Below are 27,029 nucleotides of genomic sequence, written 5' to 3'. Positions count from 1 at the left end.
GCAAGGAAACTCTATGATAGACCTGCCTGCAAGGCCCCTATTTACACTGACCAGCCTGCAAGGAACATTTATTATAGACCACCCTGGATTACTCATTATATTAATAAAGTCGGATTTAATCAACAAAAACGATAGTCTGTTTAAAAAAGGTTAAGTGTACAAGACTGTACATACATACCATAACCAAAAGTATGTGGACACCTGCTCGTCAAACAACTCATTCCAAAATCATGGGCATTAATATGGAGTTGGTCCCCCCTTTGCTGCTATAACAGCCTCCACTCTTCTGGAAAGGCTAGATGTTGGAACATTGCTGCGAGAACTTGGTTCCATTCAGCCACAAGATAATTAGTGAGTTCAGGCACTGATGTTGGGTGATTATGCCTGGCTTGCAGTCGTCATTCCAATTCATACCAAAGGTATATGATGGGGTTGAAGTCAGTGCTCTGTGCAGGCCAGTCAAGTTCTTCCACACCGATCTTGTCAAACGATTTATGTATGGACCTCGCTTTGTGCACGGGGGGATTGTAGTGCTGAAACAGGAAAGGGCCTTCCCCTAAATGTTGCCACAAAGTTAGAAGCACAGAATTGTCTAGAATGTCATTGTATGCTGTAGTGTTAAGATTTCCCTTCACTGGATCTAAGGGGCCTAGCCCGTACCATGAAAAACAGCCCCAGGCCCCAGACTGAGCTCTTCAGTAAGGCCATTCTACTGCCAATGTTTGTCTATGGAGATTGCATGGCTGTGCGCTCGATTTTATAAACCTGTCAGCAATGGGTGTGGCTGAAATAGCCAAAACCACTAATTTGAAGAGGTGTCCACATACTTTTGTATAAATAGTGTATCTACATATCCCAATGAACCAAGCGGGGAGAGGCTGCCCTTTGCCACAGTTCCAAGAGCAGTCAGAAACGTCCAGCTAACCCTACGCCATTGACACCGGTGGATCTCAAAACTAAACTTGGATCCGCGTTAAGTAGCAATGATATCCTCCGCAACAAAACAATAAATAATGTTCAATTTTATTTCCAGCGAATTTCTTAGTTAAATGATTGTATGACTGCTATTGGGAGTTTTGAAGTTGAGGGTGCAGTATTTATGAAGTTTGGCAATGAGGAAACTAGCATAGTTCACCTAGACAGCTAGTTAGCCAGAGAAAACCATGGAAAACGCCCACATAATTCAGGATACAGCTTGTAGTTTTTATGCCCTGATATCAGGAGCTTGTGGCGAAAAGTTTGAGTAAACAATTCAGAGAATGAAAGGAATAAATCAGATAACTTAAATTTAAGGAGAGCAAATCGATATACAATCCTGAAATCAACAGTAATTATAAATATTAAAACAAAAGCTTAAAACGCTGTTTGAGTGAACCCTGAATACAGAAAATGAATGGCGAAGTCCATTCTGGACATTGTAGACTCCCCCTCCTCACCACTCTCTCATCAGCCTGTGAGACAGCATTAATTCGATTGGCTGGGAAAGAATGGGCGGAGTTGGTTAAACATCAGCCTGTGAGACAGCAGTGGCGCAAACATCAGCCTGTGAGGCAGGTGTTCTTTACAGGCACCAAAGTCACTTGCGCGACCAGCACCAGAGATATTACAAAAGTATCAATGCCAGCATCCTCCTTATTAGGTTTCCCATGACGCAATGAGTATCTGTCATGGCTGCACACTGATGTCACTCACAGCACATAGGTTGAAATACACAAATGTATACCATTGAGTTGAAATAACCTACATTACAGCAGTAAGGGTATATATTGTAAATGTACAATTATGCCGATCCCGGTTGGAAACAGTATTGACTTCATTGTAAGACTGCTGCAAATCACATTTTGGGATGTTGCGGGACGCTGAGATTCCCGTGCTCCGGGGTTTTCTGAAACCAAGCGGCGAGGCAACTGAATGGAAGCAGAATGTTTTCAGCGCTGCAGGTGAGATTATTAATCATTTATCCTACAAGCAGTATAAATCAAATTGTACATTTTGGTGTAGTTATACCTAGTTTGGTGTGTTTTGTGAGTATTGTAGCTACCGTCACAAATAAAGCTGGTGGCGAATACGTTCACCCAACGAGTAGCTAGCTAACTAAAATAATGTGGAGACGAAGAAATGCATGGCTCGCAGTTAGCCACCGTCAGTCGGTTTGTCAATGGTTTGATAGCGTAATTTGAATGTGGAATGTTTAAATGTTAAATATTTGGGCAACGTGTTCTGATTCATTGAAACTTACTAGTTAGTTAGTTCATGACAACACAGGTTTGAATGCTACCTTGTTAGCTAGCAAACTAGCTGTCAATTTGTGGGAGACACCTTAGAATCTAACTTTAACGGTTAACACGAGCCGAGAATGGAGTAGTGGCTTAACTACTACACCGCAGAGTAGTCAAATTTTGGCACATGCAATTGACTGAATATTAATAACATAGACTCATACTGTAACTTTTAAACCCAACTATAGCTAGCTACGTTATTGTCACAATATTGTTATACCGGTAGCTAGCTCGCCCGAGGCTGTGCCACATCTCAACCGCTCACTGCCTTCGCGTGAGCCACCAGCGTGCGGTGAACAACATAAGAAACAACATTAGCAACAATAGTGTAATCGGCGGTTAGCCTGCAAAATAAAAGTTCCCCATTGACACATGCTAAGGTTAAACATTGTGATATCATTCCACAATTAGACTAGATAATGCTAAACAAGGTAGGAATGTTATATAAATTCCACAAAAGACAATTAGTTAATTGGACAAAAAAACTAACAAAAAACCTGTTGAAATTGCACTGCATGGATTAGATTTCAGAATTGCATTATATTGCAATGTACGTACAGTTTTACCAGCCTACTCAGTGACTCCCACAGATTACAATTCGAAGGAGTTTACACAAATATTAGCTTTGCAGCTTTTAGTGAGGGACTTTAACTGTGGGAAATCACACTATTTGGCCTATTGTGTGCATTGGACAATTTTATTTGTATTTATTTTTTATTTAACCTTTATTTAACTTGGCAAGTGTTAACAACAAATTCTTATTTACAATGACGGCCTACCCCGGGCAAACGCGCCGCCCTATGGGACTCCCAATCACGGCCAGATGTGATACAGCCTGGATTCAAACCAGGGACTGTAGTGAGTAGTGATGCCTCTTGCACTGAGATGCAGTGTTTTAGACCGCTGCCCACTCGGGAGCCCTTATTGTACATATTGCAATGTACAGCTTACCTATGGATCTTGGGTCCATTAAATGGGTTATCAGCCTATTCAGTGGCACTCACAGAACACAACTGAGGAGTTTTCACAAATATTAGTGTTGTAGCTATTTTATGTAAATGTGAAGTCTTAATCATCCACAGTTCATTTTCCAACATATCTTAAACTTTTTTGAGTACAATTTAATAATTGTAATTTTGTTGAATTTATTTAACATTACAACCTTGTTTAGGATGACCTAATCCAAGTGTGGCATGATTCCACTATTTTTACCGTTTGCATAAATTGCAGTGGGGGACTCTTATTTTGAAGGCCAACTGGCGATTCCACTACTTTTGCTCATGCTAATGTTGTTCACAACACAAGTGTGGGAGCAGCCTGTGAAACTTGCACATTTCGACCGGAATTTACCGGGAGCTAGATGTCTAGCAAAACTAACGAGTAGCTTTGGTCTCTGTAATGTTTTCTTGCTACATTATATAATATGAGAGGCAGCAATAGTGAGTTAATTGCTGTCAGGCTCTTTCGCTGAACACACTTTTGTCAATTTACTGCATTGAGGCTGCGGCCACGCACGTGGGGCAAGCGTCCCAGCCCAAGTGATGGGAAAACGTTAGGTCTCTGGACAATCACCATGCACTGCGGCTATATGCTCGGCTATTTTCTTGACATGTATGTATGCTCGGCTATTTTCTTGATATGTATGTATGCTCATTTGTGCTAAATCCGAGGTCACTGGCTTTGCACAATAATCAGCCCTGTCAGAGAATTCTCGCCCATCTTCCAGTCACTGATGGCACAGTAGCTGTATTAAGTGATGTAGCACTAGCTATGTAATGGTTGTCTGGGCTGTTGTCGGGAATAGACATGACATATTTTGGTCATATTTGGATAAAGCAAACTAGGCTGTGATTTTGAGACATTTCTTATCTGCAATTTTTGACATCAGACTGGATTGAAATGATATATTGTGAATGAAGTGTTAGTCCTGTTTCATTACACTGCAAGTTTATTTATTTTTAAATCCAGCAAGTCTACACTGATGACATACAATGTAGCTAGTTACCTCCCTGTTCCGGTGTGTGTGCTTGTAGGAGAGAGATGAGGCTGTTGCACTGACTAGTTACGAAATCTACGCTAATGTAATGCATTAAATGTTGCTTGAATATTGAGAGGCCCTGGGCAATTCATATTGATTTGCCTTACATTAAGGACTGCTTAATGTGAGAACCATTTTATGAATTGCTGAATTTTGAGGTCGAGTTGTTTTCCTTAATTGCTGTTCTGTTCCCTGACAAATCTGAAATAGAATAGCATTTGGTGCATGTCAGGTTGTCATTGAATATCAATCTCAAAACACATGGCTTTATATTGAAATGACAAGACGGTTAGAAATGAATGATTGGTTTTCTTGATTGCTACTATAACATTCTGTATTGAAAACATTTAACAATGCAGCTTCATCAGTGAAACCATTGGCATGTCCCAAGAATCTCTCCTTTCTCCCAAAATCCTGATGCACTTGTTCACTACCCATCATAGATTATATTTTTGTCGGCAGCTGTGAAGGAGTGCACACTTCAGGAGCAAGGAGAGATTTTTGGGACGAATACTGTGTGTCTGTTTTATTTATTTTTATTTCATTTTTATAGTTATTTAGCTCGGGATTCGAACTAGCAACCTTTCGGTTACTGGCCCAATGCTCATAACCACTAGGCTACCTGCCGCACATGTCTGTCAGCTTGCAGGGCTGTTTTAGTTTGCTCAGGTTTACCAGTTCTGTTACTGTACACCCAGCCTCTCCTCCTTCCCATTGCTCTCTCTCCCTCTCTCAGCCCTTTCCTCACTCCCATCAGGTGAGCACAATGCAATCAATGCTAATGAGCACCACCGGCATCCCTGTTCAAATAAAGAACTAATGAAAGCTGGAGCGACGCTGAAGCGTAGCACACCAATTGCATTAAATTCAATTATACCAGGCCGAGACGCCTTGGCCTCATAGCTACACTTATCTTTATCAATCAAAATCCCCCCCCCCCCCCCCCCCTTCAGCGACGCCCTTCCAACACCCAAAAGCTTGCTCACAGTAAAGAGTCTGAATACTTATGTAAATGTGGTATTACAGTTGTATTACATTTTTTATAAATGAGCAAGAATGTCTAAACCTGTTTTAGCTTTTATCATTATGGGGTATTGTGTGTAGATTGATGAGGGGGAAAAAACTATTTAATCCGTTTTAGAATAAGGCTGTAACGTAACAAAATGTGGAAAAACTCTTTGAGTCTGAATACTTTCCGAATGCACTGTAAGGATTGAAATATAGGCCTAAGTAAGTGACGGTATTAAGACTTAACAGGATGCGCTCTTAGACCTACAGCTTGATGATGGTTATACAAGGCTGCTATACTAAACCTATTAATGATAATGCCATTACTTATTATTGTAATGATGATCATAATAGTAATAATAACAATAAGGAGTTCAAGGAAAAGGAGGATTATTATAAATATACTTTTTCAGACAAATTGGAACAATGTAAACAACACTAAATCAATTATAAATAATACCAATATATGGTATGTATGTATATTATATACATATACAGTACGCGTCAAAAGTTTGGACTCATCTACTCATTTCAGGGTTTCTCTTTATTTTGACTTTTTTTCTACATTGTGGAAAAATGGTGAAGACATCAAAACTATGAAATAACACATATGGAATCATGCAGTAACCAAAAAAGTGTTAAATTAAAATATATATTTGAGATTCTTCAAAGTAGCCACCCTTTAGACTGGTGTAAATCTGTCCTTTGGTCTGATGAGTCCATATTTGAGATTTTTGGTTCCAACTGCCGTGTCTTTTGTGAGACGCGGAGTAGATTAACGGATGATCTCCGCATGTGTGGTTCCCACCATAAAACATGGAGAAGGAGGTGTGGTGGTGCTTTGCTGGTGACACTGTCAGTGATTTATTTAGAATTCAAGGCACACTTAACCAGCATGGCTACCACAGCATTCTGCAGCGATACGCCATCCCATCTGGTTTGCGCTTAGTGGGACATTTGTTTTTCAACAGGACAATGACCCAATGTAACGGATGTGAAATGGCTAGCTATTTAGCGGGTACGCGCTAATAGCGTTTCAATCAGTTACGTCACTTGCTCTGAAACCTAGAAGTAGTGGTTCCCCTTGCAGAGGGGCCGCGGCCTTTGTAGAGCGATGGGTAATGATGCTTCGTGGGTGACCGTTGTTGATGTCTGCAGAGGGTCCCTGGTTCGCGCCCGGGTCGGGGCGAGGGGACGGTCTAAAGTTATACTGTTACACCAACACACCTCCAGGCTGTGTAAGGGCTATCTGACCAAGAAGGAAGGTGATGGCGTGCTGCATCAGATGACCTGGCCTCCAGATTTACCCGACCTCAACCCAATTGAGATGGTTTGGGATGAGTTGGCCCGCAGAGTGAAGGAACAGCATCCAGCATATGTGGGAACTCCTTCAAGACTTTTGAAAAAGCATTCCAGGGAAGCTGGTTGAGATAATGAAAAGAGTGTGCAAAGCTGTCATCTAGGCAAAGGGTGGTTACTTTGAAGAATCTCATATAAAATATATTTTGGTTTTACACTTTTTTGTATACATGATTCCATAGGTGTTATTTCATAGACATTCATTGATGTCTTCACTATTATTCTACAATGTAGAAAAACCCTTGAATGAGTAGATGTGTCCTAACTTTTGACTGGTAGTGTGTGTGTTCATTTTTTAATATATTTTTTTTTACTGTTCCTGGGATATAATTATTGTTTGGATAACCTTATTTACTGTGATATATTGATTTTTATCTTCATTTTTTTCACTCTTTGTGACGCGCACTGCCCTGGAGAACACCGGAAGAATTATCACAGTGAATTATTGTTATTAACGTTTATTTATATATCAATTAATCCCATTAAGGAATGGGTTGCCAACTGGCAACTTGACACAAAAATACAATTTCATTCAGACCAGAGAAGCTGGTCTATCGCACCAAAGTATAAAGCTTTTAGTACAGATTAAAAACACTGAATTTGTTACATTGTTTATCTTACATGTGGTTGCGTGAGGCTAACACGGAACCCAAACCGGCTGCGCATACATTTATTTTGCCCCCCACACCAAACGCGATCACGACACGCAGGTTAAAATATCAAAACAAACTCTGAACCAATGACATTAATTTGGGGACAGGTTGAAAAGCAGTAAACATGTATGGCAATTTAGCTAGCAAGCTTGCTGTTGCTAGCTCATTTGTCCTGGGATATAAACATTGAGCTGTTATTTTACCTGAAATGCACAAGGACCTCTACTCCGACAATTAATCCACACATTAAACGGCCAACCGAATCGTTTCTAGTCATCTCTCCTCCTTCCAGGCATTTTCATCTTTGAACTTATATGGTGTTCGCATCTAAACTTTCATAGTCTTACCACGACAACCAGCAACAAAGTTCGTCTTTCAATCACCCACGTGGGTAAAACCAATGAGGAGATGGCACGTGGGTACCTGCTTCTATAAACCAATGAGGAGATGACTTTCAGTGCGATCTGCGTCAGAAATAGGAACGACTTCTATTGTTAGAGCTCACAGAATCAGTAGGATATTAAACAAACACTCAAACAGGCAGCGGAATTAGGCTCTGTCTTATTTCTGTAGATATATGGATGATTTTATAAAGCCAGTCACATTTAACAGTTAGTCTATTGATTTATAGACCTAATTAAATTGTGGTTTCCTCTCTCCTCAATTTTCTTAAACATTTAAGGCAATGGTTGTTTTTAAATATAGAGTCATAATAAGACAAACGTGAAATTGTGTAAATGATAACACATTAGCGCAGGAAATGAAGAAATGTATAAACATTCTGGAGGTGAACGCTGGAATTAAACAATGAACGTTGCGAATGAGGAAAAGATGTGTGCATTAAGGAAATAGACACCTGGCTCGCATAGAAGCCTGTCTCTAATAAGAACCTGTTGTGTTCAGTGATTTAAGCAAATAAACGCCCGGGATATTAACTGAAGTTTTGCACTAATGATCTGTGAGAAACAGAATGAGAGTGGGTATGTTGTGGAGCAAGGCAGAGTGTATGGTGCAGCGTAGCCAGCAGATTCCTTTTTGTCCTCATGCTAGCTAGCTAGCAGTAGCCACATCAGCCATTTTGGAATGGCCTTGCCAATCACAACAATTCAACTTCAATAAAGCCTTATTGTCTTATGACTAACTGCCAAGCTTCTTTAATTAAACACACGACAGAGAATTAAACAGTTTTCTAATCAGCTCCTTTGTTGTTCAACACAATGTGCTGTTCTGTAATGGCTTCTGTGGCTACTGCTAACTAGCAGGGCTGGGAATTGTCAGGGACCTTACTTGGGTGCCAATACGATATGTATTGTGATTTTCATGATTCTATATGTGTGCTGTTATTTTTGTGATTCAATGTTCTAATCATTGCTCACCATATGTCTGCTGCAGAGGGACAAGAGGGAGCCATGAGAAATCAAATTTTGATCAGTCATGGAACTAAAAGTTCTGAAAACATTGGGTACAAATCAATTTTTGTAATTCTATATATTTGGCCATGTCTAATGTGTATTCATGTGATATTTGAATAAAAAAATAATAACAATAGTATGTATTGGCAAATTTAGTTAGCAGACATGTCAGATGTCCAGATCAATTATCCCAAGTTATAATAGCTCTCTAAGGTATGCAATGACTAACATGACAAGAGGAACTGATGATACACTACTTAATTTCATTGCCGCTTGTGCATTCTACTATTACAACGTTCAAGAGTAAGTTCAAAGCCAGACCTACGCGCTCCCCATGCTGACCCTTCGTGCCCCCCCCCACAGGTCTTGCCCCACAGTTTGGGAACCACTGTCTTAATGTAGACATGATTGCATCTGCTGGCTCGGAATCTGCTGGCTAGGTCCAGCGGGATGCTTCATTTTCTCCACCCCGGTGTGGTAATGGTTATGGGACAACCAGGGTTCTCACCAGATAATGTAAGAAAGGTGCTCCGCCACCTTGTGGACTGGCTGGGCCACTGTATGAAATAAAACAAAAACAAGTCATTAAAATAAGTCAAAATACCGTAACTTACTTATGCCGCCAAACTTTTAAACTTGATTTGTTATCATTTAAGGCAATTTCTTGCTCTAGATTGCAGGAAATGGCAGTTACTTAAAGGTCTCCAAAAATGCTGGGGAGAACCCTGACAACAATAACAAGATGGTTTGGCTCTAATGCTTTTACTCTAAACAGTAGCCTTTGAGGTAATTTGACGTGTGTGTATATACAGGTATCTGAGGGATAATGATCTACCTATTTCAACAATGAGGCTACCTTAGGATGCCTTTCAAGATAATGGGCGATCCACAGATACATTTGAGACTACACTAGGCAGACAAAGTAAAAAGAATGGACACACAATAGCAAAATTGTGATGGTGTCAGAAGAACTAACGACTTTCTTTTTACATGGTCTATCATATGTGAGCCACCCATTATCACAGATGCGCACTCGCAGAAAACACATCTCTGAAGATGTTACATTGTCAGCTTCTTGTGTGTCTCACTGGTTATTCCTTTTCCAGAGGTTGGTCCCGTGCTGCAGTCCTTGTTTGATCGGGACTTTGAGGCGGTGCTGCTGAGTCCTCAGGTCTTGGACCTGCTGGGTGGAGGAGACTGCAGCGATGGGAGAGGACATTGATGTCTACCTGAAGAGACGGGTCCTGGCCTACCTCAATGACAGCACAGAGGAGGGCAAGGCTGACGGGTAGAAACAATATCTGGGTAGGGATTTCATGCTGATGCCTTATTCAATGTTACTGTTACTTAATTCATTGAATCAAGTGTTTTAGTGTTGGGGTAAAAGCCTGCACACCCTGTAGCTCCACAGGACCAGAGTTAGTGACCACTGCATTCAGTGTTTATTATAAACAAGTTTAAACAAGATTTACTATCCTTTCAACTCAAGCCCACATATTTATTTTTTAAGTGTACATCACTATGAATGAATAAAACTATCTGTGACTTCATCTTGAAAACAATACCTCACGCCATGATTTAGACCTGAGTTTAGGCCAAGCTGCGCTGCCAGGTGACGCCTCAAAATGGAGGCCCACCACAGTTAAGTTCTTGACGGCAGGAACGTTGTGCCAGTACAGTGACTTTTTTTTATTGAGTGAAGAATTACCAGGCATGGGCTGATGCTTCTCGCTGAATGGTGCCGAGTTCAGCTTCTTGCTGCCATGAATTATACATTTTTAATAAGGACAGCTTCACATCTCCTTCTCTCCCATGGGGATGTCTGTGGAAGAATGGGTATTACAGCAAGTGTCGCTACCCTCCGTATCAGAAGCTTTCAATCCTCTATCGCTCTCCCATTTCTCTTACAGCGATTGTAGTCAACTACATGTGTCAGAGGAGTTTGTATGTGTACAGTATGTATGCATGGCTTTAATTGCCCTGAGGAAGATGGGAAGCAGCGTTGTTCTTGTTCCTCTTTGCCCCCAACCTGTGGCTGTTTACACCAGACATCTTATTGAATGAGTCCTGCTGTGAGGATTGGAGCAGCCGGCCATATCCACTTTGGCTCGCGGTGTGGAAATCAAATGGGCGTATCTTTACTCGTTTCGTTAAGCGGCAGGTAGCCTAATGGTTAAGAGCGTTGGGCCCGTAACTGAAAGGTCTCTGGTTTGAATCTCCGAGCCGACTAGGTTTAAAAAAAACTGCCGATGTGCCCTTGAGCAAGACGGCCTAATTGCTCCTGTAAGTCACTCTGTATTAGAGCACCTGCTAAATTACTGAACTAAAATACTGAGTAAATATAGAAACCCAACATGCAAGAATTAAAACGTTGTTACAGTGCATATAAGGAAATCAGTCAATTTAAATAAGCTAATTAGGCCCCTGGCAGGGCATAGACCCACCCACTGGAGGGCCAGGCACAGCAAATCAGAATTGACATTTTTTTCACACAAAAGGAATTTATTACAGACAGAAATACTACTCAGCATCCCACTCAGACGATCCCACCGTTGAAGATGCCGGATGTGGAGGTCCTGGGCTGGCGTGGTTACACGTGGTCTGCGGTTGTGAGGCCGGTTGGATGTACTGCTAAATTCTCTAAAACAACGTTGGAGGTTTATGGTAGAGAAAATAACATTAAATTCTCTAGCAACAGCTCTGGTGGACATTCCTGCAGTCAGCATGCCAATTGCATGCTCCCTCAACTTGAACATATCTGTGGCAGCTCCTTAATATGCCACACCTGCCAGGTGGATGGATTATCTTGGCAAAAGAGAAATGCTCACGAACAGTGATGTAAACAAATCATTTTTAGAGAAATACTTTTTTTTTTGCATATGGAACATTTCTGGGATCTTTTATTTCTGCTCATGAAACATGGGACAAACACTTCACATGTTGCGTTTTTATATTTTTGTTCAGTATGAATGTTATCTCTTTCATCTCTGTACTGAGCTTGTGCTCGCTCTTTTGGGAAGCCTGGTTTGACTATTCTCTGAGCTCTCCATTTATTTTGTCCTCTCACTTTTCTTTTGCTCCTTCTCCCTTCTGTTGTGTTTCTGTGTTTCTTTAGTGTCTAGTTCTGTGTCCTGTACTTCCCTCCATTGTTTTTTTCCCTCTGTTTTCTCTGTTTTTCTTTTAGGTCTTATTTTTTTCCTATTCCTACTCATTGTGACTTTTTTTCTTTCTTTTTCTTCTCTCTCTCAGGGAGATTGCTCTGTTGGCCCTGGCAGTCGCCAGCCTTCACCTCTTCAGAGTAACTGGACGAGTCCCCCTGTCACCATCCATGTCCCTGACCTGCTGCCCCCGGGCCCTGCTATCCTCACTCACTGAGGTACAGTTACACCCCTATGTGTTTTCTCGTCACACACACACACACTGCTTTTTAAAATGTATCCATAGGCACCCCCCCCCCTCCCTAGGTCTAACCTAAAGGAGCTCGACCTTTTAGACTATTTTATTTCCCTAACAAGACATTTCCAGACCAGATGTTTTAGAAGGTGATTTTGGACACAAGGAGTGTGTGTGGCAGCACTGGGATGTGATTCTGACAGTGTGATGAATGGTGAGGACCGAGGGGGACAGGCCCTAGTAATTAACCTTCTCTTGTGTCCCAATAATGCGGGGGTGAGGATAGGGCTGGGTGGTATATCGTATTTTACTATATACCGGTATTTTTGCACGGTCGGTTTGGGATTTTACTTTACAATCTATAGCGGTATTTTAATGTTTGGTTTGTTAATATGTGATATGCTGTGATTAAGTACATTTTACTCCTCTACTCGAGTCATCACCCTCTCTGTTCTCTCTCCCTCTCCATGCCGCTTTCCACACAGACCTAGTCCCACCCCCTGTCAATCAAGGAGCGCATTTGTTGTTGCTTGACAACGAGACTTTCGTTCAGTCTGCATGGTCAATGTAGCACATGCAACAATGTTGATGACAACGATGTTGTTTCCACTTTCCATCTTAATATTAATCCACAAACGTGATATAATTACAATATTAGTTTGTGTTTCTTACATCTTCAAACAGCTAGTTTGTATTTTCTTAGCAAGTTAATCTAAATCGTGTTAGCCACTAATGCTAATCGCTAGCTAACTAGCTATTAAAAGTACTGAGTCAGAACAAATGTGGCTAGCTAATACAGCCTGATACCAGCACTGGTGGAGGCTTAAATCAGCATGTTGTTTGTGCAACAGTATCATCTAAATCACAGAGGAACAGGCGAAGCATGAATATGTTGGCTATATGAATAAAGATTTAATGTTGCCAAAGATTATAGGGTCCCCTAGGAAACACTGAACATCACTTTAGTTCCTACCCTGTCACAATAACTCATCCATGGCATTTTCATTCATTGTCATGTCAAACAACACTGTATTCAAAGTGCCCACTATTATCTATATTCTAACTATAGAATTATAATAAACATTCTATTTCCATGATTCCAAGTGTTTTGATCTAAATTAAAACTTTTGGTAAAAAAATAAGGCCTAGTATTTTTGCCCATATCGTGGCAGTGTGGAAATGTCAAATGAGTGCAGAAAATGCAGAAATTGATGGAAATTATTTTAGGTTGAACTTGAATTGAACAGTATAAAACAATCGGAATGGAGAAAAACCCATTGAAATAATTTAGAATATGTGTTGCCACCCTAGGGTCAAACACTATTCATGAAGCAAATGTAGAACTTTTATTAAACAAAAACATAAAATAACGTCAAATACCCTCATACCGTCAAATTTGAAAAATACCATGATATGATATTTTGGCCATATCGCCCCGCTCTGTGTGAGGAGAGAAGTTTCCTCCTGCGCCTGGTGGAGACACCAGATTGGTGGACTTAATCACATATTACAACAGAAGAGAGAGTGATTCTACTGTCAAATAATTTTCCTGGCTGTGATTTGTCTGCCCTGTTGTGTAGAGGACCCTCGTAAATTGATCTTTTCCATTTATGCGTTATGGCCTGGGGACTAGGGAGAACAACTCAAGTGCGTGCCTTCACTAATGTGCCACTGCATTGTCCAATTTTTTTTTGAGTTGGTGATCACATAAAGGAAAAATATTGCTTGTTCAAAGTAGTGAACTGGAAGCACAGGTACCAATCAAGACATTTGTCTGGGTATGTGGGTCTGTCTATAAATAATGGGGCCAATGTGTGACATTGGTATCTACATTTTCTAAAGGGTTTGAAACAACAACAGCATTTTTTTTAGATGCAGTTCCACACTTAGAGGAATAAAGGTGAATGTGCAAATCGGCCTATAACTCCACCTATACAACAGTCTTAGGACTATACATCCTTTAAACAGGGTTCTCACGAAATGTTCAGTAGTTAAACTGAATTTCTGAGATCTCTATACAAAAATACTGTCCAACAGCCTGATCCATGTCTAGCTATAGATCCAACATCCATGTAGATCCAACAGCCTGATCCATGTCTAGCTGTAGATCCAACATCCATGTAGATCCAACAGCTAGATCCATGGTTCAATGTCTAATTTAACTGATTAATATATGATACTGTATAACGACAACTTACACTGCCATACATGCAAGGACAGTAAAATGTTTTGTTGCATGATTTTGGACAAATCCTTTAAGACAACCATTAAAAAGGGTTAAACAGGTTTTAAATCAATGTGTGAATTTTCTTGAATATAACAATGTTTTTCCCCTTAATGTAATAACTTTTTTTTGGGGGGGGGGGGGTCAGATTATTAATGATTTATCAACAGCTGTAAAAAGTTGTCCAGTGTAGGAAATCCTCACTTGTAGCCTAGTTTATTATCGCTCTACTTCCCAGCCTGGGGCCCTGACCTCAGCCCTGCTCGGCAGTCTTCTACTGGATGGAGAGTCTGTGTACAGCCTGGTGTGGAACTCCTTCATGCTGCTAGCCAGGGTCCTGCTGGTCAACTGTGCTATCAAGCTGGGCAGCCTTCAGGTAAGATATAATCACCCCCCCCCCCCCCCCTAAAAAATATATATACAATACCAGTCAAAAGTTTGGAAACACTTACTTATTCCAGTTTAAAAATGTTTTATTTCTACTATTTTCTACATTGTAGAATTGAGTTAATTTGGGAAATTTCTTTCCTTCTTAATGTGTTTGAGCCAATCAGTTGTGTTGTGACAAGGTAGGGGTGGTATACAGAAGATAGCCCTATTTGGTAAAAGACCAAGTCCATATTATGTCAAGAAGCGCTGAAATAAGCAAAGAGAAACAACAGTTCATTACTTTAAGATATGAAGGTCCGTCAATTGGGGAAATTTCAAGAACTTTGAACGTTTCTTCAAGTGCAGTCGCAAAAACCATCAAGCGCTGTGATGAACTGGCTCTCATGAGGACCACTACAGGAAAGGAAGACCCAGAGTCACCTCTGCTGCAGAGGATAAGTTCATTAGAGTTCCCAGCCTCAGAAATTGCAGCCCAATTAAATGCTTCACAGAGTTCAAGTAACAGACACATCTCGACATCAACTGTTCAGAGGAGACTGTGTGAATCAGGCCTTCATGGTCGAATTGCTGCAAAGAAACCACTACTAAAGGACACCAATAATAATAAGAGATTTACTTGGGCCAAGAAACACGAGCAATGGACATTAGACCGGTGGAAATCTGTCCTTTGGTCTGGAGTCCAAATTGTAGATTTTTTGGTTCCAACCGCCGTGTCTTTGTGAGATGCAGAGTAGGTGAACGAATCTCCGCATGTGTGGTTCACACCGTGAAGCATTAGAGGATGTGGTGTGGGGGTGCTTTGCTGGTGACATTGTTTGCTACATGATTTCATATGTGTTATTTCATAGTTTTGATGTTTTCACTATTACTGTACGATGTAAAAAATAAAGCAAAACCCTTGAATAAGTACATGTGTACTAACTTTTGACTTGTCCTGTGTATATATGTATATTTTAGAGCCGTAATGGCTAAATATGAATTATACACTGCTCAAAAAAATAAAGGGAACACTTAAACAACACAATGTAACTCCAAGTCAATCACACTTCTGTGAAATCAAACTGTCCACTTAGGAAGCAATACTGATTGACAATACATTTCACATGCTGTTGTGCAAATGGAATAGACAACAGGTGGAAATTATAGGCAATTAGCAAGACACCCCCAATTAAGGAGTGGTTCTGCAGGTGGTGACCACAGACCACTTCTCAGTTCCTATGCTTCCTGGCTGATGTTTTGGTCACTTTTGAATGCTGGCAGTGCTTTCACTCTAGTGGTAGCATGAGACGGAGTCTACAACCCACACAAGTGGCTCAGGTAGTGCAGCTCATCCAGGATGGCACATCAATGCGAGCTGTGGCAAGAAGGTTTGCTGTGTCTGTCAGCGTAGTGTCCAGAGCATGGAGGCGCTACCAGGAGACAGGCCAGTACATCAGGAGACGTGGAGGAGGCCGTAGGAGGGCAACAACCCAGCAGCAGGACCGCTACCTCCGCCTTTGTGCAAGGAGGAGCAGGAGGAGCACTGCCAGAGCCCTGCAAAATGACATCCAGCAGGCCACAAATGTGCATGTGTCTGCTCAAACGGTCAGAAACAGACTCCATGAGGGTGGTACGAGGGCCCGACGTCCACAGGTGGGGGTTGTGCTTACAGCCCAACACCGTGCAGGACGTTTGGCATTTGCCGGAGAACACCAAGATTGGCAAATTCGCCACTGGCGCCCTGTGCTCTTCACAGATGAAAGCAGGTTCACACTGAGCACATGTGACAGAGTCTGGAGACGCCGTGGAGAACGTTCTGCTGCCTGCAACATCCTCCAGCATGACCGGTTTGGCGGTGGGTCAGTCATAGTGTGGGGTGGCATTTCTTTGGGGGGGCCGCACAGCCCTCCATGTGCTCGCCAGAGGTAGCCTGACTGCCATTAGGTACCGAGATGAGATCCTCAGACCCCTTGTGAGACCATATACTGGTGCGGTTGGCCCTGGGTTCCTCCTAATGCAAGACAATGCTAGACCTCATGTGGCTGGAGTGTGTCAGCAGTTCCTGCAAGAGGAAGGCATTGATGCTATGGACTGGCCCGCCCGTTCCCCAGACCTGAATCCAATTGAGCACATCTGGGACATCATGTCTCGCTCCATCCACCAACGCCACGTTGCACCACAGACTGTCCAGGAGTTGGCGGATGCTTTAGTCCAGGTCTGGGAGGAGATCCCTCAGGAGACCATCCGCCACCTCATCAGGAGCATGCCCAGGCGTTGTAGGGAGGTCATACAGGCACGTGGAGGCCACACACACTACTGAGCCTCATTCTGACTTGTTTTAAGGACATTACATCAAAGTTGGATCAGCCTGTAGTGTGGTTTTCCACTTTAATTTTGAGTGTGACTCCAAATCCAGACCTCCATGGGTTGATAAATTTGATTTCCATTGATCATTTTTGTGTAATTTTGTTGTCAGCACATTCAACTATGTAAAGAAAAAAGTATTTAATAAGAATATTTCATTCATTCAGATCTAGGATGTGTTATTTTAGTGTTCCCTTTATTTTTTTGAGCAGTGTATTGGCTGCGTATTGGCTCCCTTTGAGTTTCAGAAGTTCACCACAACATCCTAAGATCATGCTATAAAGAAGGCTATTTTAGTATTACTGATACCTACAAATTACTACATGGTGCAATGTGTAGTTTGCTGATAAGCTCCATTCTAACAATAAGATCCATTCTAGTGATCCTACTATTACAGTTGAGACACACACACACGTACCGTCGTACTTTGCTTGGGACCGCATCCCCCTACCATTCAGCCTTTAAAATGCTAATGAGATATAGGGAATTAATTACAACCACCTTCAGCAAACATCTGGGAGTTCAACAGCTAACTGTTTTTATCTCAAGGGCACACTGTCCGCTGCCACCTCCATCCCTCTGTAAAGTCTTATTGTCACCCAGCTTCTCCACCTCTCCCATCCCAGTCATAAAGAGAGGTTGAGAGATTGGGCTGCACTGCTCATCTGCATGTCATCAAATCAAATGTTATTTGTCACATGCGCCGAATACCACAGATGTAGACCTTACCGTGAAATGCTTACTTACAAGCCCTTAACCAACAATGCAGTTAAAAAAAAAAAAATGAAATTAAAGTATTTACCTTTTTGCTTTAGTTTATTTAGTAACACGATAAAATAACAATTACTAGACTATATACAGGGGGAACCGGTACCGAGTCAATGTGTGGGGGTACAGGGGGATTGAGATTATTTGTACATGTAAGTAGGGGTAAATGCATGGTTAAGAAACAGCAAGTAGCAGCAGTGTAAAAACAAAGGGGGGGGGGGGGGGGGGGGGTCAATGCAAATAGTTAGGTTGGCCATTTGACTAATTATTCAGCAGTCTTATGGATTGGGGGTAGAAGCTGTTAAGGAGACTTGGCGCACTGGTACTGCTTGCTGTGTGGTAGCAGAGAACAGTATGACTTGGGTGGCTGGAGTCTTTGACAATTTTTTGGGGCCTTCCTCTGACACTGTGTAGTACATAGGTCCTAGATAGCAGGAAGCTTGCCCCCAGTGATGTACTGGACCGTACGCACTACCCTCCGTAGCGCCTTATGGTCAGATACAGAGCAGTTGCCATCCCAGGGCGCTGATGCAACCGGTCACGATACTCTCGATGGTGCAGCTATATTTATTTTTGAGGATCTGGTGACCCATGCCAAATCTTTTTAAAGAGGGCCATTGTCGTGCCCTCTTTACGACTTTCTTGGTGTGTTTGGACCATGGTAGTTTGTTGGTGATGTGGACACCAAGGAACTGAAGCTCTCAAACTGTTCCACTACAGCCCCGTTGATGAGAATGGGGGCGTGCTTGGCCCTCCTTTTTCTGTAGTCCACGATCAGCTCCTTTTGTCTTGCTCACATTGAGGGAGAGGTTGTTGTCCTGGCACCACACTGCCAGGTCTCTGACCACCTCCCTATAGGCTGTCTCATCGTTGTTTGTGATCAGGCCTACCATTGTTGTCATCAGCAAACTTAATGATGGTGTTGGAGTCGTGTTTTGTCACGCAGTCGTGGATGAACAGGGAGCACAGGAGGGGACTAGGTACACACCCCTGAGGTGTCCCCGTGTTGAGGATCAGCGTAGCTGATGTGTTGTCTACCGTTACCACCTGGGGGGCGGCCCGTCAGGAAGTCCAGGATCCAGTTGCAGAGGGAGGTGTTTAGTGCCAGGGTCCTTAGCTTAGTGATGCGCTATGTACTATGGTGTTGAACGCTGAGCTGTAGTCAATGAACAGCATTCTCAGAAAGTTGTTCATTTTGTCCAGGTGGGAAAGAGCTGTGTGATTGAGGTTGCATGACCTGTTGGGGCGGTATGCAAATTGGAGGATGATCGTGTTGATGTGAGCCACGACCATCCTTTCAAAGAACTTCATTGCTACCGATGTGAGTGCTACAGGGCGGTAGTAATTTAGGCAGGTTACCTTTGCTTTCTTGGGCACAGCGACTATGGTGCTCCACTTCAAATATGTATCTATTACAGACTCGGTGAGGGAGAGGTTGATAATGTCAGTGAAGACACTTGTCAGTTGGTCCACACATGCTCGGTGTGCACGTCCTGGTAATCCGTCTGGCCCTACGGCTTTGTGAATGTTGACTTGTTTAAAGGTCTTGCTCACATCAGCTACAGAGAGCGTGATCACACAGACGCCTGGAACAGCTAGTGCTCTCATGCAGGCTTCAGTGTTGCTTGCCTCGAAGCGAGCATAAAATGCATTTAGCCCGTCTGGTAGGCTCGTGTCACTGGGCAGCTCACGGCTGCATTTCTCTTTGTAGTCTGTTATAGTTTGCAAGCCCTGCCACATCCGACGAGCGTCAGAGCCGGTGTAGAAGGATTCAATCTTAGTCCTGTATTGAAGCTTTGCCTGTACGATGGTTCGTCGGAGGGCATAGCGGGATTTCTTATAAACGTCCGCATTCGTGTCTTGCTCCTTGAAAGCGGCAGCTCTCTGTAATCCATGGCTTCTGTTTGGGATATGTATGTACGGTCACTGTGGGGGCGACGTCGTCGATGCACTTATTGATGAAGCCGGTGTCTGATGTGGTATTCTCCTTAATGCCATTGGATGAGGGTGAGGGAGAGCTTTGTACGCTTTTCTGTGTGTGGAGTGAAGGTGGTCTAGAGTTTTTTTTAAATGTATTATTATTATTATTATTTCTCCCCCCTGTGGTTGCACATGTGACATGCTGGTAGAAATGAGGTAAAACGGATTTAAGTTTGCCTGCATTAAAGTCTCCAGCCACTAGGAGCACCGCTTCTGGATGAGCATTTTCTTGTTTGCTTATGGCCTTAAACAGCTTGTTGAATGCGGTCTTAGTGCCAGCATCGGTTTCTGGCGGTAAATAGACGGCTACAAAAAATATAGGTAGTGTGGTCTACAGCTTATTATGAGGTACTCTACCTCAGTCGAGCAATACCTCGAATCTTCCTTAATATTAGACATTGCGCACCAGCTGTTGACAAATACACACACCACCACCCTTGGTCTTAGCGGACATAGCTGTTCTCTTCCTATGCACAGAAAACGCAGCCAACTGTATATTATCAGTGTCGTTGTTCAGCCACAACTTGGTGAAACATAAGATATTGCTGTTTTTAATGTCGCGTTGGTAGGATAGTCTCGAACAGAGCTCATCCAGTTTATTCTCCAGTGATTGCACGTTGGCCAATAGAGTGGATGGTGGGGGTGGGTTACCCACTCGCCGACAAACTCTCACAGGTCACCCAGATCTGCGCCACCTGTATCTCTGTCTTTTCCAAATGCAAATGACAGGGGTTTGGGCCTGGTCCGGGAACAACATTATATCCTTGGCGTCAGAGTCATTAAAGAAAAAAATCTTCGTCCAATTCGAGTTTTGTATTTGCCTGTATGTATTTACTATGAATATTTTTCCCCCCCCTTTTTTCAAAACACAGCCCAACCAAGCCGCACTGCTTCTTGACACAATGCCCATCCAACCCGGAAGCCAGCCGCACCAATGTGTCGGAGGAAACACAGTACACCTGGCGACCTGGTCAGCCACAGGAGTTGCTAGTGCGCGATGAGACAAGGAAAGCCCTGCCGGCCAAACCCTCTCTAACCCGGACGACGCTGTGCCAATTGTGCGCCGCCCCATGGGCCTCCCGGTCGCGGCCAGCTGCGACAGAGCCTGGACTCGAACCCAGAATCTCTGGTGGCACAGCTAGCATTGCGATGCAGTGCCTTAGACCACTGCGCCACCCGGGAGGCCGTTTTACTAGGAATATTGATTCAGGGAAGCAGACAGAGCACCATATGGTGACAGAGGCGGTCAGCTGGCCTCGTGCATCGCAAATGAGAATGCAGATATCCTCCCTGGCACGCAAATGTTTTTAAAAGTTTTTTTTACATGTTTCACTACCTTTGGCAATGTAAGAGAGAGAGGGGGGGGGGGGGTGTAAGAGAGAGGAGAGAAACCCTTACAAAGCTTTGAGCTGTTATTTTCCCTGCAACTTTACGTTTTGGTCAGAGAGCTGAAAAAGAGAGAGTTGGCCATTTTTATCGCTGGATCAGCACTTAACTATACCATTGTATGTTGGTTCTTAGTGGGTTGTCATATGTGTTCAGGCACTAGTACAGTAGTTGTATTTATTTAGTTGTACTTTGAGTGACCCCATCTATGTATTGTGCTGTTTGTATAAAAGCGCACTCTCTCATATTCACTTGCCTGTTTGTTGTTCCACTTAAATACTCTCCCACACACTCACTAACTCCTATAGGTGGTCCTCTGTAGCCCAGTGTGGTCCTCTGTAGCCCAGTGTGGTAGAGCATGGCACTTTCAACGCCATGATGGGAGGTTTGATTCCCGGGACCAACCATACAAAAAAGTATGCGTGTATGACAAAGTTGCTTCTACTCATCCATGTTTGCAATCATATGTCATATGGCATTAATAAATTAATTTAAACTGCTAGGTGAACATATATAATTTCTCCCTTTGGCTATCTACGTCATGGTGGCCTTGAGTCGGACGTCAGTGAGGTACTTGAGCGTCAGTATAAACACGCTGAAGAGTTGAGGAGAAATAATGCAGCTGCCGTTTCCAATTAAGTCCTTATCTTTGAAGAGGGCTGAGGTCAGCGGTGGCTTTGAGGCGGAGGAGCCCCAGTGTTCTTCGCAGGTTGATGTGGAGCTTTGATGTCAGCACATAACCTACCAACTGTTTGTGTCTGCCTCACTGTTTGTGTGAGCGCTTGTCTTTGTCCGTATGTGTGCGTGTAGGCAAATCGCGGCAGGGGATGGATGGGATCATAACATCGGTGTTGCTGTGTCGGCAGGCTCAGGCTAAAGTGGAGATTGCTCCTCTAAATGAGACTGTTTAATTCGCAGCGGTTCAGTTGTGTTGGGTGGGTGAGGACGGACAGGTACACTTTCCTGATGGTCTTAAAACTAAAAGGAGTCCACTTAATAAACTCAGCAGTAAGCACATTCTATTCTCTTTATCTTTGGACCACCACTACACAGGACTCCCAATGAGGACTTACTAGAAAAGATAACCAACAGGTTGTGCAGGACGGCAGACAAGTACGTGAAGAACTTGATAATGTGTGATGGTTAAAACTATCCCCATCAGATAAAACTCAAATGATGTATAGCAAGCTGTTACCTTTACCAAGCTGTAAGCCTTTTGTCCATTGACACAGTGCTGTAATGCATCGAACTCTTTACTTGAGTAGCAATGTTAATACCGTTTTATCTAGATGATTATGTAGTTGTGATATGACTGATTACCTGCATTATCATGATATTGATGACTGACATAAACTTGAGACATTCTAGAGAATGTTAAGACTTTACAGTCACGGTAGTGAGATCAGTCAGTTCGAGCCATAATGTTGACATTTCTCATTGGTTGAGACTGTGGAAGCACCCACCGTTGACACAGAGCTGAGATATAAAACTTTTATACTGAGTCTGCCATTCTGTTATTTCCCCATCAGCATGTATGCTCTGGCCTTACTGACGAGCTCAGTGACTTTCAACATGGCACTATCATAGGATGCCACCTTTCCAACAAGTCGGTTCCTGAAATTTCTGCTCTGTTACATGGAACCCAAACCGGTTCCATTGTGCATATATTTATTTTGTCCCCCGACACCAAATGTGATCACGACACGCATGTTAAAATATCAAAACAAGGGCCTCCCGGGTGGCGCAGTGGTCTAAGGCACTGCATCGCAGTGCTAGCTGAGCCACCAGAGACTCTGGGTTCGAGCCCAGGCTCTGTCGCAGCCGGCCGCGACCGGGAGGCCCATGGGGCAGCACACAATTGGCCCAGCGTTGTCCGGGTTAGGGAGGGTTTGGCCGGCAGGGATATCCTTGTCTCATCGCGCACTAGCAACTCCTGTGGCGGGCCGGGCGCAGTGCACGCTGACCGGGTAGCTAGGTGTACGGTGTTTCCTCTGACAGATTGATGCGGCTGACTTCCGGGTTGGATACGTGCTGTGTTAAGAAGCAGTGCGGTTTGGTTGGGTCTTCCGGGTTGGATACGTGCTGTGTTAAGAAGCAGTGCGGCTTGGTTGGGTTGTGTTTCGGAGGAGGCATGGCTCTCGACCTTCGCCTCTCCCGAGTCCGTACGGGAGTTGCAGCGATGAGACCAGACAGTAACTACTAACAATTGGATACCACGAAATTGGGGACAAAAAGGGGGTGAAAAAAACCAACAAATAATAATAATAAAGTATCAAAACAATCTTGGAACCAATTACATTAATTTGGGGACAGGTCGAAAAACATTAAACATTTATGGCAATTTAGCTAGCTAACTTGCTGTTGCTAGCTAATTTGTCCTGGGATATAAACATTGAGTTGTTACTTGACCTGAAATGCACAAGGTCCTCTACTCCCACAATTAATCCACACATAAAACGGTCAACCGACTCGTTTCTAGGCATCTCTCCTCCTAGGCCTGGAGGTCACCCTGCTCTGCGCCACCAACAGACTTGAAGGAGTTCTTACATATGCTGAGCACATGTTGGCTGCTTTTCCTTCAATCTGCGGTCCAACTCATCCCAAACCATCTCAATTGGGTTGAGTTCGTGTGATTGAGGCCAGGTCATCTGATGCAGTACTCCATCACTCTCCTTGGTCAAATAGCCCTTACACAGCCTGGAGGTGTGTTGGGTCATTGTCCAGTTGAAAAATAAATGATAGTCCCACTAAGAGCAAACTAGATGGGATGGCGTATCGCTGCAGAATACTGTGGTAGTTATGCTGGTTAAGTGTGCCTTAAATTCGAAATATATCAGTGTCACCAGCAAAGCACCTCCACACCATCACACCACCTCCTCCATGCTTCACGTGGGAACATGCATGCAGAGATCATCCGGTCACCTAGCATTTATTTGGGCTGCAATTTCTGAGTCTGGTAACTCTAATGAACTTATCCTCTGCAGCAGAGGTAACTCTGGGTCTTCCTTTCCTGTGCTGGTCCTCATGAGAGCCAGTTTCATCACAGCGCTTAATGGTTTTTGCGACTGCACTTGAAGAAACATTCAAAGTTCTTGACATTTCCGTATTGACTGACCTTCATGTCTTAAAGTAATGATGGGCTGTCATTTCTCTTTGTTTATTTGAGCTGTTCTTGCCATAATATGGACTTGGTATTTTACCAAATAGGGCTATCTTCTGTATACCACACCTACCTTGTCACAACACAACTGATGGCTGAAACACATTAAGGAAAGACATTCCCCAAATTAACTTTTAACAGGGCACACCTGTTAATTGGAATGCATTCCAGGTGACTACCTCATGAAGCTGGTTGAGAGAAATATATTCTGATTTGTTTAACACTCTTTTGGTTACTGCATGACTCCATATGTGCTATTTCATAGTTTTTATTTCTTCACTCTTATTCTACAATGTAGAAAATAGCAAAAAATAAAAACCCTTGAATGAGTAGGCGTGTCCAAACTTTTGACTGGTACTGTATGTTTTGGCACGGTATTTATGTCAAGGATATTGCTGCCAGTAAGACTGCACCTAAATCAACCATTTATCGGATCATCAAGAACTTCAAGGAGAGCGGTTCAATTGTTGTGAAGAAGGCTTCAGGGCGCCCAAGAAAGTCCAGCAAGCACCAGGACCGTCTCCTAAAGTTGATTCAGCTGCGGGATCGGGGCACCACCAGTACAGAGCTTGCTCAGGAATGGCAGCAGGCAGGTGTGAGTGCATCTGCACGCACAGTGAGGCGAAGACTTTTGGAGAATGGCCTGGTGTCAAGAAGGGCAGCAAAGAAGCCACTTCTCTCCAGGAAAAACATCAGGGACAGACTGATTTTCTGCAAAAGGTACAGGGATTGGACTGCTGAGGACTGGGGTAAAGTCATTTTCTCTGATGAATCCCCTTTCCGATTGTTTGGAGCATCCGGAAAAAAGCTTGTCCGGAGAAGACACATCCTCCCGAGAGCAACTTTTCCCAACCATGCAGGAACAGTTTGGTGACGAACACTGCCTTTTCCAGCATGATGGAGCACCTTGCCATAAGGTAAAAATGATAACTAAGTGGCTCAGGGAACAAAACATCGATATTTTGCGTCCATGGCCAGGAAACTCCTCAGACCTTAATCCCATTGAGAACTTGTGGTCAATCCTCAAGAGGCGGGTGGACAAACAAAAACCCACAAATTATGACAAACTGCAAGCATTGATTATGCAAGAATGGGCTGCCATCAGTCAGGATGTGGCCCAGATGTTAATTGACAGCATGCCAGGGCGGATTGCAGAGGTCTTGAAAAAGAAGGGTCAACACTGCAAGTATTGACTCTTTTCATCAACTTCATGTAATTGTCAATAAAAGCCTTTGACACTTATGAAACGCTTGTATTTATACTTCAGTATTCCATAGTAACATCTGACAAAAATATCTAAAGACACTGAAGCAGCAAACTTTGTGGGAATTAATATTTGTGTCATTCTCAAAACCTTTGGCCATGACTGTACTAATGAACATTCATTCTGAAAAATGAATGCTCAGTTTGTTGCGCACGCGTTACGGTACCACGTATCGCTAGCAGCATTTTAGTCAAATGAAGATTGTTATGCTAGCTGTTTGGATAAATGACTGTTTTATAAATGTGCAATAAGCATGAAATAATTAAAGTTTCAAAGAAAATTGTATTTTTCACATGTGCCAAATACAACAGGTGTTTCTGGCCTTACAGTGAAATGCTTACTTACTAGCCCTTAACCAACAATGCCATTTTAAATTAATTATATAAGGAATTGGCAACGTGTTTTCATTGAGAAATAAGGTAGGCAACTTGATTTCAACATCTGAACAAAGTGGACAGGCTGCTCAAACAGTTGGAGATGGACAGAAGGTTGTGCTCATAACAATTCAACTGAATTCACAGCTTGTGAAATTATACCTAGATCTAAATTGACTAAACTTGACGTGAATAAAGGGAACACTTAAACAACACAATGTAACTCCAAGTCAATCACACTTCTGTGAAATCAAACTGTCCACTTAGGAAGCAACACTCATTGACAATAAATTCCACATGCTGTTGTGCAAATGGAATAGACAACAGGTGGCAATTATAGGCAATTAGCAAGACACCCCCAATAAAGGAGTGGTTCTGCAGGTGGTGACCACAGACCACTTCTCAGTTCCTATGCTTCCTGGCTGATGTTTTGGTCACTTTTGAATGCTGGCAGTGCTTTCACTCTAGTGGTAGCATGAGACGGAGTCTACAACCCACACAAGTGGCTCAGGTAGTGCAGCTCATCCAGGATGGCACATCAATGCGAGCTGTGGCAAGAAGGTTTGCTGTGTCTGTCAGCGTAGTGTCCAGAGCATGGAGGCGCTACCAGGAGACAGGCCAGTACATCAGGAGACGTGGAGGAGGCCGTAGGAGGGCAACAACCCAGCAGCAGGACCGCTACCTCCACCTTTGTGCAAGGAGGAGCAGGAGGAGCACTGCCAGAGCCCTGCAAAATGACCTCCAGCAGGCCACAAATGTGCATGTGTCTGCTCAAACGGTCAGAAACGGACTCCATGAGGGTGGTATGAGGGCCCGACGTCCACAGTTGGGGGTTGTGCTTACAGCCCAACACCGTGCAGGACGTTTGGCATTTGCCAGAGAACACCAAAATTGGCAAATTCGCCACTGGCGCCCTGTGCTCTTCACAGATGAAAGCAGGTTCACACTGAGCACGTGACAGAGTCTGGAGACGCCGTGGAGAACGTTCTGCTGCCTGC

At 43.2% G+C, this 27,029-nt stretch overlaps 1 pseudogene; it reads left to right on the top strand.

Annotated features, from left to right (window-relative positions):
- The first annotated feature begins 1,536 nt into the window (after positions 1-1,536).
- Positions 1,537-27,029, top strand: part of LOC129855806 (tetratricopeptide repeat protein 27-like) — a 148,362-nt pseudogene continuing 122,869 nt past the window's right edge.

Source organism: Salvelinus fontinalis, chromosome 1, assembly GCF_029448725.1.
Source record: "Salvelinus fontinalis isolate EN_2023a chromosome 1, ASM2944872v1, whole genome shotgun sequence".
NCBI lineage: Eukaryota > Metazoa > Chordata > Actinopteri > Salmoniformes > Salmonidae > Salvelinus > Salvelinus fontinalis.
Note: the sequence above shows the minus strand (reverse complement) of the source record. Positions and strands in the feature narration are given on the sequence as shown.